Here is a 20834-nt window from a genome sequence, read left to right as displayed (position 1 = left end):
TAAAAAACCACAGCTCTAGCAAAGTGGGTGGCAACATAGAAAAGGCCAAGAATAACCAGAGCAGAAAGTATAGTAGAATAAAGGCATAATCAACTATGAGAGTTAAAATCTTCTTCTTGACTGTTGAAGAATTATTAATCCCCTGAAAAGTAGAGAAAAAGAATTCTAATCAGAATTCTATGAATTAAAGGAGTATAGGTTTTACACGAATATGTTGGTTTTTCTCCCTACTCTCCACCTGGATCACTCTCTCTCTTCCAGATAATGCACACTCTGTAAGAGTCAAGCATGTCAGGCTCTCAAAAGTGAGCTGATGGGGAAAATCTTCCTCCTTATCTGGGAGAAAACACTGAGTATAGACAAGCACTGTGCCCAAGGCAAGTATGCTAGGAAGCAATGTTAAGCGCTAGGAAAAGGACATGCTTCCCTTACACTGATCTATCAGTACATTATAAAACAGAAAAAGGAGATTAAAATAATGGCACAGCAGAGCATCATACACAACACTGTAAAAATACTCACAGAAGAGATTGTCAATGAACTAAATTCTTGACTTTTTTCTGATATTCATTTTCACTTATATTCAGCAAGGCAGGAGATGCGCATGATTTCCAAATTTTTAGCCATGAGCAAGTTTCCAAAATGTTTGTGGAAAAGCTTTTGGAATTTAACTAACTCCAGGCTCTTGTTTTTCTGTGACCTAATTAAGTGCTACAATTTAAATAGGTTTCCAATAGCAAATTAAGGAGTTTTTCACATGCTTAGATAATGGTTGTGATTTGAGGAAACTGTATGTGATTCTCACCAAATTGATCTCAGGTTTATTTTTGTTTTTATTAATACCAATCTTTTTTTACAAGGATTCAGTAATCTGCTCTGAAATATTGTGGATATTGTAAAAAATCTCATGGAGAGAGAACACCACGAAGAAAGTGGTTGCATTTACTCCCCTTGATCTTCTCACTCCATCTAGGAACAATGCCTTGACCTCAAGCAATCTGTTTATCAAATAGGCTCTCATTAGTTGTTGATGGACCAAAGGGATTTAGCTAAAGCAATATTTACTGCTTCAGAAAGACACAAGCGAACATGACATAAATTATGACACATACACATAAGTCACTTGAAATAAGGCAATATTGCAAAGTAGTGTCTCAACCTGGCAGGGCCATGGGTTGTATGATGGGAAGCAGGAGAGAACTGTGAGTTAGGAAGTGGACAAATCAACTACTTCCTCCGTGGACTGGCCCACATGCCTGTAGATAAAGGAGCATAAAAAATCTTGGGAGACATCTTTCCCACAGTCAGGATTTTAATTTATGTCAGGCTGCAACCTCTGAGTGCCAAGACCTGGAATGCTTGCATGAAGACGAAATAGTGAGTGCTATCACTGTTCTTTGCAATTCTCTCAGTTTTGCGGCTTAGGAAACGTGATGAGTGCAGTGGGTTTACAATATGAGGTAGTATCTATGCTTCTCTGAAAAGAGCATCAAAACAGGCTGAACTCTAATCTGTGCATCCATACCTTTACAAATTCAACTCTATCAAAGTACTTTAATTATTTTTCAATGGACTGTAGCCCATCATGCTCCTCTGTCCATATTCTAGGAGGTGGGTCAAAGAGGATCTTGCTGTGACTTATGTGTTATATAGCAGCTTCCCACAAGCTATCTATTTTACACATGGTAATGTATATATATGTCAGTGCTACTCTCTCAACTTATGCCATCCTCTCCTTCCCCCACTGTATCCACAAGTCCATTTTCTACACATCTCCAGTCCTTCTCTGGAAATAGGTTCCTTTCTTTGTGCTGTGCTAACCCCATGGACTGTAGCCCGTCATGCTCCTCTGTCCATGGGATTTTCCAGGCAAGAATACTGGAGCAGGTTGCCATTTCCTACCCTAGGGGATCTTCCTGACCCAGGGATCAAACCCACATCTCTTACATCTCCTGAACTGGCAGGAAGATTCTTTACCACTGTGCTACCAAATAGGTTCATCAGCTCCATTTTTCTAGATTCCATATATATGCATTAATATACAATATTTGGTTTTCTCTCTGACTTACTTCACTCTGTATAATGGGCTCTAGGTTCATCCACCTCACTACAACTGACTCAAATTCATATCTTTTTATGGCTGAGTAGTATTCCACTGTATATATGTACTATAACTTCTTTATCCATTCATCTGTCAATGGACATTTAGGTTGCTTCCATGTCCTAGCTACTGTAAATAGTGCTGCAATGAACATTGGGGTGTATGTTTCTTTTTGAAACATTATGGTTTTCTCAGGATGTATGCCCAATAGTGGAATTGTTGGATCACATGGTAGCTTTATTCCTAGCTTTTTAAGGAATCTCCATACTGTTCTCCATAGTGGCTATATCAATTTATATCCCCACCAGCTGTGCAATATAGTTTCCTTTTCTCCACATCTTCTCCAGCATTTATTGTTTATAGATTTTTTGATGGTCATTCTGACTGGTATGAGGTAATACCTCATTTGACTTGCATTCTCTAGTAATGAGCAATGTTGAAAATCTTTTCATGTGTTTATTGGCCATTTGTTTATCTTCTTTGGCAAAATGTTTGTTTAGGTTTTCTGCCCATTTTTTGATTGGGTTGTTTTTCTGATATTGATCTGCATGTTTATTTTGGAGTTTAATTCTTTGTCAGTTGCTTCATTTGCAATTAATTTCTCCCATTCTGATGGTTACCTTTTCATCTTGTTTATAGTTTCCTTTGCTGTGCAAAAGATTTAAGTTAAATTAGGTCCCATTTGTTTTGTTTTTATTTCCATTACTCTAGGAGGTGGGTCAAAGAGGATCTTGCTGTGATTTATATCAACATGTTCTGCCTGTTTTCCTCTAAGAGTTTTATAGTTTCTGGTCTTACATTTAGATCTTTAATTCATTTAGAGTTTATTTTCATGTAAAGTGTTAGGAAGTGTTCTAATTTTATTCTTTTACACACAGATATCCAGTTCCCCCAGGACCATTTATTGAAGAGGCTGTTTTTTCTCCATTGTATATTTCTTGCCTCCTTCATCAAAGATAAGGTGCCCATAGGTGCATGTATTGATCTCTGGGATTTCTATCATGTTCCATTGATCTATATATGTTTTTGTGCCAGAAAAATACTATCTTGATGACTATAGCTTTGTAGTGATAGACTTTATAACTTAGCCCCCAAGATGATAGCTTACACCTTGTCTTGGAATCCTGGACGAGCCCCCAAGATGATAGATAAAAGCGTATGGTGTTCCACTGAATTTGTGGTCTCTAAAGGAAAAGCTTTAACTCCAGGACCAAAGACAGTCTAAATCACCCAGAGCATTGTGTTGTAGAAATTTTATTAAAGTAATAGTGACAGAAAAAGCTTCTGACATAGACATCAGAAGGGGGTTGAAAGATTACTCGTCTTGCTAGTTTTAAGCAGGGAATTATATACTTTTCTGAAAGCTGTTGAGAATAGAAAAAAGAAACGCCTCAAGACTGAGAGAGTTGCATCAGGCTTCTCTCCTACAACATACATATCTGCACAAGGGGCGTGGACAAAACATCTCTGGGTGAGATATATTGTATAAGTCTTGAAAGAAAGCAGAACTCCAAACAAGACACATAGTTTCATTAACATAGCTTAAAAAATATTTTTTTTTCATGAGTAAGATGTGTTGTTTTGCGGGGCAGTTAGTAGCTCAAGGTTGGAAAAAAGTCACTTTCAGGTAGAACCTATTGTCATCATAGTAATACAGGATTAAAGGAGCCTCCTAAATCCTGACTAAAGTGGAAGCGAAGGAATACAGAGGAAAAAAAAAAAGGTCTGCCGCTTGCAGCTTTCTCCCTCCTGTGGCCTGGAGACCTCTGGCCTCCCTAGGAGACCTGCCTAGCAGTGAACTCTTTCAGTGGTATAGTTTGAAGTCAGGCAGGTTGATTCCTCTGGCTCTGTTTTTCTTTCTCAAGATTGTTTTTTGCTGTTTGGGGTCTTCAGTGTTTCCAAACAAATTGTAAAAACTTTTTGTTCTAGTTCTGTGAAAAATGTCATTGGTAACTTGATAGGGATTACATTGAATCTGCAGATTGCTTTGGGGAGTATATTCATTTTGACAATATCGAGTCTTCTGATCCAAGAACATAATATATCTCTTCTTCTGTTTGTGTCATCTTTGATGTCTTTCATCAGTGTCTTATAATTTTCTGCACAGAGGTCTTTTGTCTCCTTAGGTAGGTTTATTCCTAGATATTTTATTCTTTTTGTTGCAGTAGCGGATGGGATTGTTGTCTTAATTTCTCCTTCTGACATGATAGTATACCTAGAAAATCCGAAATTACTAGAGCCAATCGATGAATTTAGTAAAGTCACAAGATATAAAATTAATACACAGAAATCGCTTGCATTTCTATAAATTAACAATGAAAAATCTTTTCTTTCTTTTCTAAGTCTTTTTTCCCTCAACAGAGACTTAACTCTGAGAGCTTGTTTGTGGCCACATGCCCAATCTCAAACCCAGAGGCTGGTGCAGAGCAGCAATACAGTACATGTTTGTTCAATAAATAAAACTTTCTTTAACTGCCAAGGAATTACAACGCCTCTTTTGCAAAGAATTTAAAACTCTTTTCACTGTTTGCTTTCTTTTTAGTATCTTCTCTAATAATAAGTTGTAATTACACATATAATGAAATATTCAATTATAAATAGGATAGTAAAATGTATATGGAATATATCTAAATATGTAAGCAAACATTTAAAATATACTCCCAAATGTTTCTTCAGAGCCAAAGATAACTTACTTGAAATACCCACACTCTGCACTTAAATGTACATATATTTATAACTCAATTTAAAGAGAAAATGTGTAAAAATAAACTTTCTAATAAACTGTATCCGTAATAAAAATGAGTTAAGAAGAATCTATATCCTTCTTATTAGAACTATATGAACCACAAATGCCATTTATGTAATTAAACTTTTTCTAGTATAAACATTAATTAAAAGTAAAAACAGTTTAAATTAATTTTATTAACATGCAATTATTAATATAAAAATACTAAGATATTTTTCTAACAAGCCTTCATAAAATTATGATTGCAAATATAGAATCATACATGCAAATTTTTTAAGAATACTTAAGAGTTTTCAAATTTTGCAGAATGCACTCACATTTTGTCAAAATATAAAATGACCATCTCAAAAGAAAATGACAACTCAGCAATGGAAGATTAATTTCTTTACAATACATAACATTGCTACAAATTGATAATAAAAATAGCAGTGACAGTAGATATATAGAGAAAAATTATGAACAGCTACGGGAAAATAAATATGCCATAACCATATCTCACACATAATGGCAAAAATGCAAATTGGTCCCCAATATTTATTCGCTTTAGCCTTAGTGCATTTAATTCTCTCTGAAATCTTCCATATCTTTCTCTCTCTTTGATGTACTCTACTTCTTTATACCTATCTATTGTTCTAATATTCACTTCAGTTGAGTTTGATATGTTGTTAAAGCCATCTTTTAGGTTTTAATCTTCAACTGTTAATCTTCCAAGTAGTCAAGAATAATGGTGACCATGTAAATTTCAAACATCAGGAAACCATACAATTCATTGAGTATAACAAATAATACTACACAATCTCAAACTCCAAATCACCTGTGAATAGAAAAGTAAGCTCTATATTACAGCAGAATTATTTCAAAAGCTCTTGTCAATACTTTACAGAGAATGGGAAATGTGAGAGTATGTATGAAAAAACTACACAAAAGAGAGAATAAAATGAAGGGACTGAGACTGAAGTAAAAATTACCTACTTCCTCAAAAGAGAAAGAATATCCTAAAGTTGAAACTTCTGTAAGAGTCATAGTAGATGTTTATTGCTGATGTTCAGTCGCTAAATTGTGTCTGATTCTTTGCAACCCCATGTACTGAAGCACATCAGGTTTCCCTGTCCTTTACTACTTCCCAGCAATTGCCCAATTTCACGTCCATTGAAATAGTGATGCTATCTAACCATCTTATCATCTGCTGCCTTCTCCTCCTTTTGTCTTCTGTCTTTCCCAGCATGAGGGTCTTTCCCAATGAGTTGGCTCTTTGCATCAGATGGCCAAAGTATTGAAGCTTCAGCTGCAGCATCAGTCCTGCTAATGAATATTCAGGATTGATTTCCTTTAGGATTAACTGGTTTGATCTCCTTGTAGTCCAAGGGACTCTAAAGAGTCTTCTCCAGCCCCATGATTCAAAAGAATTAATTATTCAGCACTCAGCCTTCTTTATGGTTCAACTCTTACCATCGGTAATGACTACTGGAGAAACCATAGCTTCGACTATATGGACCTTTGTCGGCAAAGTGACGTCTCTGCTTTCTAATACACTGTTTAGGTTTGTCATAGATTTCCTCCCAAGGAGCAAGCATCTTTTAATTTCATGGCTGCAGAGACAGTTCTCAGTGATTTTGGAACCCAAGAAAATAAAATCTGTCACTGCTTCCACTTTTTTAAGTAGATCATAGAACTTACTCAAATGAAGAGACTTAATAAAATATGCACACTGCTCATTTTGGTTGAGAACTGGGGAGGAAGAGGAAATGAAACAGAGAGGGTTTATAGCTCAGGGAATAATCTGAAAAAGAAAGGATAATGTTGGTAAATATTTTCTAACTTTTCTTGTTTATATGAAGTATAAAATTTTCCATTAATTTTATAAACTTTTCTAAATTTTAATTTTCTAAACACCTGTATGCATATCTATTTTAATAGCTTTTTATTTGGTTATTTTAAATTACCTAAGTCATATGAAACAATAATAATTTATGTCTTTTCCAGTTTTTTTATTTTTAAATTTTATTTTCTTATCTAATTGAGATGGATAGGATATACACAGAAAAAGAAATATAGTAAAGGTAATGATATTCATAAGTTCTATTTAATTTTGATATTATCATGAAGTTAATTTTGGATTATAATAACTTGTTTAGCCATATAAATCTATTACTATTACATGAATATTGTTTAAAGGTCAAAAAGTGAATGTGAACTTTTATTTCTCTTTGAGATATTTAGAGACAAGCATATGATTTTTCTCATTACTACTAACAAAGATACTGAATAATTCCTTTATTCCTAATATTAATATAAACACTTCTTAGTTATGATATATTGTTCTTATACTCTGCTAATGTATTCTCTTTGCTTATATGTTTTTTCATTTGTTATGCATAAGTAAATTCAATCTGTAGGTTCTCCTTTCCTACTATCCTTCTAGTTTTGATGTAACTATCTCATAAAATGAATACGGAAATGTTTCCTTTTTAGATCATCCCAGTAACACTGCTTTTTTTCTGATCAGTCAGAATTATTTTTAAATTTCTGGTATGGTAATATATATTGAAAATACATTTTAGATTCAATTTATTTTGCTGTTGGAATTTCTCAGTGGCTTAGCGGTAAAGAATCCACCTGCAATGCAGGAGACACAGGAGACATTGTCTTAATTCCTGGGTCAAGAATATTCCCCTGGAGGAGGGCACAGTAACCCACTCCAGTATTATTGCCTGGAGAATCCCCATGGACAGAGGAGCCTGGTGGGCTACAGTCAATGCAGTCGCAAACAGTAGGATACGACTGAGCGACTAAGCACAGAACGTTCATTCATTTCTATCTGGTGTATTTTTCTTATCAATTAGGATACATAGAGGCCCAGCAATCCCACTGCTGGACATATACCCTGCAGAAGCCAGAATTGAAAGAGTCACATGTACCCCAATGTTCATTGCAGCACTATTTACAATAGCTGGGACATGGAAGCAACATAGATGTTCATCGGCAGATGAATGGATAAGAAAGTTGTGGTTATTTACACACAATTCAATATTACTCAGCTATAAAAAGGAACACATTTGAGTCAGTTCTAATGAGGTAGATAAACCTGGAGCCTACTATATACAGTGAAGTAAGTCAGAAAGAGAAAAATAAATACTATATATTAATGCCTATATATGGAATTTAGAAAGAGAGTACCAATGATCCTACATGCAGGGTAGAAAAGGAGACAAGACATAAAGAACAGACTTTTGGACTCAGTGGGAGAAGGTGAGGGTGGGATGATTTAAGAGAATAACATTGAAACAGGTACATCACCATATGTAAACTAGATGACCAGTGCCAGTTCGATGCACGAAGCAGGGCACCCAAAGCCAGTGCTCTGGGACAACCCAGAGGGATAGGGTGGGGAAGGAGATGGGAGGGGGATTCAGGATGGATGGGACACATGTATACCTGTGGCTGATTCATTTTGATGTATGGGAAAAACTATCACAATATTGTAAAGTAATTATCCTCCAACTAAAATAAATTAAAAAAAAACTCAACTCTTGAACTAGCTAAGTAAACAAACAAACCAAAAAAGGGGGGAAAAAACTTTTTGTAGCCATTGCAAGGATGATTTTGGAGGTGTCCACTACTTGGTCAATTGCATACTGAGTCTGTGGTAGAACTGAAATGTTGTTATCCAGTGACATCCTTTGGGACTTGTAATAAGCATTTTTTTTTCCTTTTCTCTGTATTTTGGTGTTTCAACATCTGAGGTCTTTCTTGTCATGGAGGGACTACCCCTCTCAGAGTCAGCTAATACAGAGAGATAAGCCACCAACTTGCCTGTGAACACATTTTTCATATACAAACCAATCAGTTCAGAATCCATTCCCTTGAAGTCTCTTTATCTTAATCACCCCAGGGCCTAATCATCTAATCACCTAATCACTACAGGGCCAAGTACCAGCCAGAGACAGCCCCTATACCCAACTGTGCCCTGAAATTATTCAAATTAGCCAATCCTAACCTTGCTTATCCTGCCTTGCCTATATTCTTTCCCATGGAAACCACAATAAAGCTCTGGTCCATATTTCCCTCTGCTCTCTCTGCATCCTGATCAACTCTGGTGCTTCCACGTGTGGTACCCTCATGGTGTGACATGCCTCCTCCTCGTGGCACCTGTGAGAAACTCTTTTAATTGGCAGTCATCTCCTGATCTCTTTGCCATAGAAGAAGAAAAATAAAATCTATGCTTTCAAGTCAGATTATAGATTCAAAACCTACCTTGTAAAAGAAAATTGCTTTCCTGTACCTGGGCTATGGGACAAATAGCTCCTGCCACAGAAGGCAGCCTGATAACCTAAGATATGTGCTACTTACTATGTCAGTTACAATGTCAGAGAAATCTCAAGTAGGAATCTCTGGGTTTGTGCTTTATAAACACTTTTGTCCCTGAACTTTCCTCTACTTTTCCCCTCAACCCACTGGAATGGGTTGCCATTGCCTTCTCCCATTCATAATTTAGAAAGAGTAATTACACATTTCATTTAGCAGTTTGAGGCATATGTGCCTAAAAGTTTTCTTCAGACATCTTGGCTACTGCCCTAGTGAAGGCAAAACTTCTTGGGGGACCATGAGAAGAGGAGTAACATGATCTTTCATTTTAAAAAAGATCATTCTGTTTGACATCTTGCAAATTGATTCTAAGGATTCAAAATGAAAAAGGAGAGAGAAATTATAATCCTATTGGACTATTTCCAGCAAAAATTGATAGTGATTTAGATCAGAATGTTAGCAATGGAAATAAGAATAAAAAAAGGGTTGGATACAGGATATATTTTGGCTAAGAGGATTTAATAATGATATCTGTGACAGAAAAAAAAGAGACAAATAATAGGGAATTTTTGTTTACCTGTTTTGGTTTTACTCTGCTTTTGTTTGTTTTTGCCTTGAATAACTGGAAAAAAGGAGTTGCTATCTGCAGAAATGAGAAAGATGAAGATCAGCAATTATTTGACAGAAGACCATAACTTTAAGTTTGAGGTATTTATTTAAATCCAACTGGGATTGTAAAGTACGTATATAGATGTATATGTATACCTAATCTGGAGTTAAGAAGATTCAGACCAGAGATGTGAATTGGGATTTCAGTTTACAGATTATTGAAAGCCATGAGACTAGCTGATATCACCAGAGAAGAAAGCATGGGTTAAAAAAAGAAATAAATAAAACACACAAATGCGGAAACACTCCACTAAGAGATCAAGAAAAAAGACAGATGAGAAAATGTAATAGAGAGCAAGAGATAGAAGCTCAGGGTGTATACAAGAAAGTGATCATAATGATTGACTGAAGAACTAAATCTGAATAAGGAAGGAAAAATACGTGCAGAATGAAGAAATTTAAAATGCTGATATAATTCAAGTACATGGTAATTAGGAGTATTAGTGAGAGTGACCTGGTATGACAGCAGGTTACAGTCAGTTAATAGCCTATTTGATACTGAGATTATAGGGTGCAGTTTTGGTTAGTAACAAAGTCTAAGGCATGATCATAAGAGCAAAAGGTTTATGCAGAGTAAAAGCCAACATTATCAGGGAGAAGGAAAGTCAAACAATTTACAGTTCACAATGTTAGTTGTATCATCTATATAGATTTTGAAATCCCCAATTGTAATAGTGGAGATAGTAACAGTGACTTTAAAGGTGAAATCTTTGAGACATTAGAGTCAGTGATGCAGAAGTTGGCAGGTGACTACATAATGGAAATGTAACTGATGATAGAGTCTACTACCATGATATGAGAGGCTGTAGGGAGAGAGAATTGTTTGGTAGCATCAGTGAACAAGGAAGATACTTATGGTTTGATCAATGTGGGAGGGAAAATATAAGCCTGGTCCTCAATTAAGTACTACATCTCAGATGACAGTTAATAGAAGGCACAGATAAAATCTTATGGATATCCGTTCATGATGATCCAAGAGTTCCAGAGAACTCAGTGGAAAGATTATAGGAATTGAGAAGGGGTTGTGGAAAGGGGAGAATCAGGGACAGGGAATACGTTACAGAGATTAAGGGGTGAAAAATGAAAGTGATTGAGAGTGAGGACAGATGTAGAGAGGGGTAAAGATCAATTAATGATAGCCAGTTACCCCTTCCCCTGTGATCTTCCCAACCCAGGAATTGAACCAGGGTCTCCTGCATTGCAGGAAGGTTCTTTACCAACTGAGCTATCAGCGAAGCCCAAGACATCATCAGGACACCAATTCTCTTATTCATCCTATTGTACTTGGTAAAAACCAAAAGTGGGGATCTAGATGGACTTTTGTAATAGAAACTTAAGCTGAGAATAGATCATTCTTTTGTTGCTGTTGCTTTGTTAGTTATTGATCCCTCCGTCTGCTATAACTTTAGGCTGGAAATCTGAGACACATGCAACTGACATCAATTTGTTGCATCATTATTATTTATATAGCTTTAAAAAAGTACTTTGTGTCATATGTTATGTCCATATTTAAATATATCTTTATATTCCAAATTAAGACTATATCCCTACCTGGTAATTAACATACATTGTTTTGATTTATGGGTAGGTGGTTTGAAGGAGGTAAAAGAGTGGGACATACAGATACAAGTAAAAAAGTCCTCTTCAACTGAGACACAAATATTACAGTACACAAGTATCCCAATGGTGCTCCATTTGGAACCATAAGTATGGTTCATTTATATTTCTGTCTCATGTAATACATTACAACAATATTTCTGTGCATTTTCCAAAAGTAATTTAAACCATTTATTCCTACAGAATTTGTGACCTAACTACCAGTTGTTTACTCAATTCTCTCTCATGGATTTACGTAAAAAAACAAATACTAATTTTGTTCAGGACATTGTGCCCAGGTTAAAAAAGATATTATTCCTTAAGCAACCTTGACAGTTATGTGTGTCCACGTGAAATACAGTTCTGTAAAATGAAACATAAAATGAGACATATGTTGGGTAGGACTTGTAGAAATGCTATTGTTTTTCTTGATAAAAACAGAAATGAAAGTTTCTGATTCTCCCATTCCCCTAACCCGCACCTCTTTCTGCCTGATAATAGCTGAGGAGGAATGGAAAGAAGCCTTGACTTCTGATGGTTGGGAGGAGATGCCATACTAGTCCTGAGCTGCCTCCCTCAGTATTTCTCCAAAATTATCAAACATTACATAATATATGGTCATTACTGTTTATTCGCTATAGTCTATGCTATAGACTGAATGTGTCCCCCAAGTTTCTTATGTTGAAACCCTGCCTTCTCTGTGATTGTATTAGGAAGTGAAGTGAAGACTTTGAAAAGTAATTAGGATTAGATGAGTTCATGAGAGTGGAGTCCTCATGAATGAAATGAGTGCCCTTATAAGAGTCATAGAAAAGCCTGCTTCCTCTCTTTGTTCTCTGTCACGGAAATCACAGTGTGCAATGCAGAAGAGGGCTCTCACCAGAATCTGACCATATTGACACTCTGAACCTCCCAAACTGTAAGCAATAAATTTCTATTGTTTTGTAAGCCACCAACTCTATTGTTACAGCAGCCCAAGTTGACTAAGACAGTCCAATAACATAGCAATTTTGTTTGTCACTCTACTAACTTCATATAGACACAAGAACTTTAGAGCTCAAAATTTTTAGTTTGGTTTTGTGATTTCCTCTATGTCCTGGGCTTCACTCATCATTGCTACATGTAGAGTTACTGCCTCCCACTTAAATGCCCCTTATTTGTCAAAAGAATAGAGCTGCTTTTTCCTAAAATGCCTATGAGATCATTGGCACTGATTCTGGTATCTGAGCACAGGAAGAAGTTTGCATTAAGAAGTGAATTTTGCAGTGATAAACACATGATGTTGTATTGAGGCTAACACTGAAAAAATAATTGGCAAGAAAATATGATTGCCTATAAGGCGGCATTTCAGGACTCCAAATCCATGCCAACTGAAGCTCTAGCATTTCACAAACCAGATGTATTCCTTTAAGCTTTCTTCTCAATAGTAATACTATTAGACAAAAAACTAGGGCTATAAATTAGAGTTATAAGAAATGACTAACAGCAGCAAGAAAAAATATAGAATATAAATATTAGTTAAGGTACAGAGATGAGTAAACAACATTTAGAATAAGGGGTAGAGAAGAATCTGCTGAGTTAAAAAGACAAACAAAATACAATGGTTATGAGAACCTTGGAAAGGTCACAGATAATCAAATATCAATGCAAACACAACCTTTTCTCACTAATTTGTTTCCTACTCTAAGGTTTATATATTTTTATGAACCACTGTTCAGATATTTTACTATAAATTTTCACTTAACCAACTCATATACTGATTTTCTATTCTATATCTGATTTTAAACCCACAATAAATAAGTGCTCCATGGAATCCATCCTCAGTGTGGTTATGGGTCACCCTAACTCCCGCATTCTGGAGTCTAGTGACGTACATGATTCCATCATCTCTTAATATATCATACTGACAGGTGATGACATAGGTCAGGGGCAGATTACGCAATTTGTTGTCATCAGCCAACAAGGGAGCCGCCCTCACATCTAGAAACCCTGGATACTTTTGCCAGCTTAGAATTACCATAAGTTGGACTGTTATAAAAATGCCCTTTCTTAAACTTCTCAGGGAGCAAAGAACTCCAATTAACAAATTTGAACAGATTGCTTGATTCCACTGGTACATGTTGATTGAAGAACATGGCTTTTTCAAGTGATCTGTCCGTGGTAAAGTATCCACTCCACAATCTGACCACGAATGATTTGGTCAGACCAAGAAAATTTGAGTTTTCCCGATATGATGGTAAATCCAGATCAAGAGACTGAAGGGCAGGATAAATTAAAGACTGGGTCTTGAGTTTGATCTTGACATCTGGGTCATCTATGAGCTGAAAATAATTTAAAGTTGATTAAATAGTAATTTCATTTAAAAATATATTTTAAATTTAAAAACAATAACTGGTATGAGTTAAATTCAGAATCTCAAAAAGATAATCGGAAACAAGAAATATATCTCAAAGAACATTCCAATTTTCAATTATATCTAAGACTAGGTGTATTACTTAAATACTATGAACATAAACAGTGATAGAACCCAGGTCTCCTGCATCGCAGGTGGTACCATCTGAGCCAACAGGGAAGCCCACTACTTTCCTTATGGATGGGTAAAAAGGCCATCTAATCTGTGATTAAAAAGCAAAATATATACTCTTACTGCTAAGAATGGCAACCAGAGGAAATTGATATATTTTAAATAAAATTTTTATATACATGTTATTACATTAACAGAGAGTCCCTTGGACTGCAAGGAGCTCCAACCAGTCCATCCTAAATGAAATCAGTCCTGAATATTCATTGGAAGGACTGATGCTGAAACTGAAACTCCAATACTTTGGCCACCTGATGCAAAGAACTGACTCATTGGAAAAGACCCTGATGCTGGGAGGAGAGGAAGGCAGGAAGAGAAGGGGATGACAGAGGATGAGATGGTTGGATGGAATCACTGACTCGATGGACATGAGTTTGAGTAAGCTCTGGGAGTTAGTGATGGACAGGGAAGCCTGGTGGGCTGCAGTCCATGGGGTCACAAAGAGTCGGACAAGACTGAGTGACTGAACTGAACTGATATCAACAGGCAGTAACATTTAAGGAGAAGATCATGTCATTAGGAATTCTAATTCAATGCTGACACTAAACAACTAAATCCTAGGTAAAAGTCTAATTGATTTTAATGTTTAAGTGTTTCAAATATTCAGATTAGTGCATTAAGACAAATGTATCTATAAATTAATATGCATATATTTGGGGTGTACTAAAATTTTTCCATCAATAGGATGTATAACCCAAAATATTTGGGAACCAGTAATACTGAGCAGATGACACCACCCTTATGGCAGAAAATGAAGAGAAACTAAAGAGCCTCCTGATGAAAGTGAAAGAGGAGAATGCAAAAGTTGGCTTAAAGCTCAACATTCAGAAAATGAAGATCATGGCATCTGGTCCCATCACTTCATGGGAAATACATGGGGAAACAGTGTCAGACTTTATTTTTGGGGGCTCCCAAATCACTGCAGATGGTGACTGCAGCCATGAAATTAAAAGACGCTTACTCCTTGGAAGGAAAGGTATGACCAATGTAGATAGCATATTCAAAAGCAGAGACATTACTTTGCCAACAAAGGTCCATCTAGTCAAGGCTATGTTTTTTCCTGTGGTCATGTATGGATGTGAGAGTTGGACTGTGAAGAAGGCTGAACACCGAAGAATTGATGCTTTTGAAGTGTGGTGTTGGAGAAGACTCTTGAGAGTCCCTTGGACTGCAAGGACATCCAACCAGTCCATTCTGAAGGAGATCAGCCCTGGGATTTCTTTGGAAGGAATGATGCTAAAGCTGAAACTCCAATACTTTGGCCACCTTGTGCAAAGAGTTGACTCATTGGAAAAGACTCTGATGCTGGGAGGGATTGGGGGCAGGAGGAAAAGGGAACAACTGAGGATGAGATGGCTGGATTGCATCACCGACTCGATGGACTTGAATCTGAATGAACTCCGGGAGTTGGTGATGGACAGGGAGGCCTGGCGTGCTGTGATTCATGTGGTCACAAAGAGTCAGACATGACTGAGCGGCTGAAATGAACTGAACTGAATACTGAGCATGGGGCTTACCTGATGGCTTAGATGGTAAAGAACCTAACTGCAGGGCAGGAGACCCAGGTTTGATCCCTGGGGTGGGAAGATCCCCTGTAGGAGGGCATGGCAATCCACTCCAGAATTCTTGCCTGGAGAATCCCATTAAGAGAGGAGCCTGGCAGGCTGTAGTTTATAAGGCTGCACAGAGGCAGACACAACCGAAGTGATTCAGCAAGCACACACACAATATTAAGCATTGCATTTTAGGAGATGTTTCTATGTACATTTATATGGTTCCCACATTGAAATGGCCCAGAATGTCTCATAGATTAGCTTCTCTAACTGTGGTCCCTAGATGCCTAGTACTCAAATGACCCAGGGATTTGTTAGAAATGAAAATTCTTAATCCTAGCCCAGACTCACTAAATTAAGTTGGGAGGAACCAGCAATGTGTGTTTTGTCATCTTTCGGGTGATTCTGATGCAAGGAAATATTTGAGCTCCACTGGTGTAGGTCATAAACAGTAATTATTGAAACCATATGTACTCTGGTGATGCTCAAAGTATAATGGCTAGATGAAGTTCGTTTCTGAAAACTTGATATAGAGTTGAAGACATCACAGGACCCTGACATTCTTTCCTTTGATATAAATATGACATTTTACACACACACAGGCATATGTGAGTGTACACACACACACACACACACACAGGCCTGCAAAAGCAAATGGCAACAATGTTTATTTTATTTTATTTAGATCAAAGGAATTAGAACTAGTTAGTAGAATAAAATATTTAAAAGTTCATTACTAGATTATTTTATGTAAAAATAATTTCTGAATTTAAATAACCAGTTCAGTGTTTTATTTCATGTAAAATTACCACATTCCGTTTATCTTGGTACCTAGTATGAAGAATGCTGTTAGATTGTTAAAGGAGTGATAATTATTAAATGGCTTCCCTGGTGGTGCAGTAGTAAAGAATCTGCCTGCCAATGCAAGAGACACAAGAGAACATGGGTTCCATCCCTCGGTCATGAATATCCTTTGGTGTTGGAAATGGCAACCTGCTCCAGTATTCTTGCCTGGAAAATCCCATGGAGAGAGCCTGGCGGGTTACAGTCAATGGGATCACAAAGAGTTAGACGTGACTGAGTGACTAAACACGCACAATTATTAAATAGGTAGCTCACAGGTGACTGATTTAGAGTGAGTTAAGGAGATCCAATGGCAACCCATTCCAGTGTTTTTGCCTGGAGAATCCCAGGGATGGGGGAGCCTGGTGGGCTGCCATCTATGGGGTTGCACAGAGTCAGACATGACTGAAGCAACCTAGCAGCAGCAGCAGCAGCAAGGAGATCCAACTAGTCCATTCTAAAGGAGATCAGTCCTGGGTGTTCATTGGAAGGACTGATGCTAAAGCTGAAACTCCAATACTTTGGCCACCTCATGCGAAGAGTTGACCAATTGGAAAAGACTCTGATGCTGGGATTGGGGACAGGAGGAGAAGGGGACGACAGAAGATGAGATGGCTGGATGGCATCACCGACTCGATGGACATGAGTTCAAGTGAACTCCAGGAGTTGGTGATGGACAGGGAGGCCTGGCATGCTGCAATTCATGGGGTCACAAGGAGTCGGACATGACTGAGTGACTGAACTGAACTGAACTGAGAAGACATACAAAAATATTTTATACTTGACCAATTAATGAAAACTTTACAGATAGCCAAAATCGTGACCTGTAGATTTAAAAAAATAATAAACCTATATTTTATTTAAAAATTTTAATGAAGTATGGTTGATTTACAATATTGTTTTTGTTTCTGCTGTACAGCAAAGTGAATCAGTTATAAATATATATAATCTCCACTCTTTTTTAGACTCTTTTCCCATATAGGCCATTTTCAGAGTATTAAGTAGGATGCCCTGAGCTGTATAGTAGGTCCTCATTAGTTATCTATCTCATATGTAGTATTCTATACCAATCTCAATCTCCCAATTTATTCCTCCCCTTTCTTCTCCCTGGTAACCATAAGTCTGTTTTCTTCATCTGTGAATCTATTTCTGTTTAAAACATTATACTTTATAATTTTATAATTAAATATAACACATATGCTGCTGCTAAGCCGCTTCAGTCGTGTCCGACTCTGTGCGAACCCATAGATGGCAGCCCACCAGGTTCCCCCATCCCTGGGATTCTCCAGGCAAGAACACTGGAGTGGGTTGCCATTTCCTTCTCCAATGCATGAAAGTGAAAAGTGAAAGTGAAGTCACTCAGTTGTGTCTGACTCTTTGCGACCCCATGGACTGCAGCCTACCAGGTTCCTCTGCCCATGGGATTCTCCAGGCAAAAGTACTGGAGTGGGGTGCCATTCCTTATATACAACTATATAAGGCAGAAATGTGAAATGTAATAAATATGTTTAAGGGTCAGGGAATTCACCATGCTCTTGCACACCCTTCTTCCTCTCCAGTAACCATCAACCTATATTTTATTACATTCAATTTTATGTATTTCTTTAAAATTGCACTAGTTATATATATCAATGCAGTTAAACTGGTTAAGGCTTCCCGGCAGAGTGGTAAAGAATTAGCTTGCAATGCAGGAGATGCAAGAGACACAGATTTGACTCCTGGGTCAAAAAGATCCTCTCAAATAGGAAATGGCAGCCCACTTCAGTATTCTTGCCTGTAGAATTCCATGGACAGAGTATCCTGGTGGGCTACAGTCCATGAAATCGCAGAGTCGGAGGTGACTGAGTACACACACACAGCTATTCCTAGGTAAGCAATAATTGTTACTGTGACTTTTAAAAACTTATTTTTTGTACATGAGATATGATTTTACTTCCTTAAGTAAACAAAAAAAAAATTGGAGAAGATTAAGTGCTATAGAGAAAATGACATTTTTTCCAAAGGCAAACAAGGACTACATGTGTACATAAATGTATTCACACACACACATAATTAATCCAAATAATAAAAGAAATCAAAACAGTAAATCAAAATCAACCAAGAATAACTTTAAAAAATGACTTGAAGCTATATTCCACCAAAACTGATCCAAACCCAATAACGTGTACTATAAAATTACTAAAAATGGCCAAATCACTAATAAGAAAATAAAAATAAGACAAGCATCACACTTATTCAGAGCTACATTAAACTCCAGAAAAGTGCTGAAACTAAAAAAATATATGCAAGAGATGTTGAGCCAAGGGTTTAATACCCAGACTGTCTATGAATTATTTTTGTTTTGTTTTTGCTGCAGGGAGGCAATTCACAACAAAGTCAAAGGAGCGAATTATATGGCTTTATTTCCAAGTAATTAGACTCATTAGAAAAGAACCTCAAGTCTTTGAGGACCACCCATGAACAGGAGGTAGTGAGCCAGCCATGCGGGATCCTATCACTCAGCAACTAAACCCTTCAACTGGAAACCATGTTCCTTGTTTCCCCTGGGTTTATATCAGCTGACTTGTTCACAGGTATTTCAGTAAGAAAGGATTTGCACATCTGAATACAAGGTTACTGTATCGAATTCTGTAACTAATCAGTGTTGCTCAATTCTACCATTTCTGAAGTTCAAAACACTTCATTCTGGCAGCACTCATGCCATGAAACTCACAATAAGACTTTTTGTCTTTCTTAGCCAGTCTATTTTGTCTTCTAGTATTTAAAATGGAAACTCCTTGACTACTCCCTCCATATTCATTCTGTTCGGGCTCTGCATTAAGCAATAGATAAAATATTAAAAAGGTCTTAAAACCAGCAAGCAAACTTTGAGTAAAATTTCCAAAACAGCAGAAATTATTTAAAAAAATAATAAAGATAATTATTTTCTCCTGATTAAACTTCTAAACATTCAGAGTCAATAAAAGTTTATACTTACCAAATGTGTCATAGTTTTCAAACACGTTGTTACCCACATTAATTTCCACAACTCCTCAATATTACCCGGGAGAGGTGTGTAAACATAATATGCCCCAAGGACCCCCACGATCAGAAGCAAAATTGTCTTTCTTCCCATCATGTTTTCCAACTGCACATTCTACTTGGCAGCAAAGCAAATACACTTCTGAAATATTTGAATGTTGAAATTTCATAACAGTTTTTGGATTTATCAAAAAGTGTTATCTTACTTCTTAGACACAAATTCCATTGGTCCAATTGTCATTCTGCAAGCTGCTGGGAAATAATTAACTCAGAAAAAGTACAAAGAACTCTGTGAAATCCATACTCATATTATCTGCAGGTTCTGCCAAGTACAACAGCCTTATAATATTGCTAGGCAGTCAGTAAACAAACATTTGTTGCTCAATTACTTGTTGGGGAGTACTTTAACCATTAGAGAAAAGGCCACAGGAAATATAAGAAACTCAGTGTATGCTTCAAATAACAAATCTCAGAGTGGGGGAGAAAAAATATGTTTAAACTATTGAGAGCTTTTACCAAGTATGATAGATATGGTCACTTGTATCTTATATTACTTTTACTGTCTTGATACAAATAAAATTATTAGTGAAAAATGCTAAATAGGTTAAAGTTATACAATTTTTTCCAATGCAACATAAAACCTTATATTCAAACAACTTCAGCATAGGGCACAATTCAGATTTTTTTTAAAAAGGAAAGGAAAAAGGAAAAATATTTTCAGCACTTTAAATCTTCATACAAGTTTTGCAGTTTTCTGTTTACATTTATTCATTCAGCATGCAATCCCCTGGATTTGAGATCTTTTAGCAAAATTAGGGGCTTTGCTGGTGGTTCAGACAGTAAAGAATCAGTCTGCAATATGAGAGACCTGGGTTCAATCCCTGTTTGGGAAGATCCCATGGAGAAGGGAACAGCTACCCACTCCAATATTCTGGCTTGGAAAATTCCATGGATAGAAGAGCCTGGCAGGCTATAGTCCATGGGGTTGCAAAGAGTCGGACATGACTGAACAAGCAAAATTAGAACACAGAGAAGGTTCTTCTTACAAAGGTCTGTGTTCTGGCTTTGTTTTTTTTTTTTTCCTTGATTATAAAATCAAGGAGATAGCTAACAGTTTTTGAGAATTTACTCTGTATCCCAGGCAATGTACTAAAACAAATCTTAACATCATTGTTGTTGTTCAGTCACTCAGTCGTGTCCATCTCTTTGTGACCCCATGGACTGCAGCAGGCCAGGCTTCCCTGTCCTTCACCATCTCCCAGAGCTTGCTCAAACTTAAGTCCATTGAGTTGGTGCTGCCATCCAACCATATCATCCTCTGTTATCGCTTTCTCCTCCTGCCCCATGAGGTGGCCAAAGTATTGGAGTTTCAGCCTCAGCATCAGTCCTTCCAATGAATACCCAGGACTGGTTTCCTTT

The 20834-nt window shown here is 36.9% G+C and overlaps 1 pseudogene; it reads right to left on the bottom strand.

Annotated features, from left to right (window-relative positions):
• Positions 1-19735, bottom strand: part of LOC147379329 (arylacetamide deacetylase-like) — a 38930-nt pseudogene extending 19195 nt beyond the window's left edge.
• Positions 19736-20834: the final 1099 nt, after the last annotated feature.

This window comes from Bos grunniens, chromosome 1 (genome assembly GCF_055505025.1).
Source record: "Bos grunniens cultivar Pamir isolate PY7600 chromosome 1, Bosgru_T2T1.0, whole genome shotgun sequence".
Lineage (NCBI taxonomy): Eukaryota > Metazoa > Chordata > Mammalia > Artiodactyla > Bovidae > Bos > Bos grunniens.
Note: the sequence above shows the minus strand (reverse complement) of the source record. Positions and strands in the feature narration are given on the sequence as shown.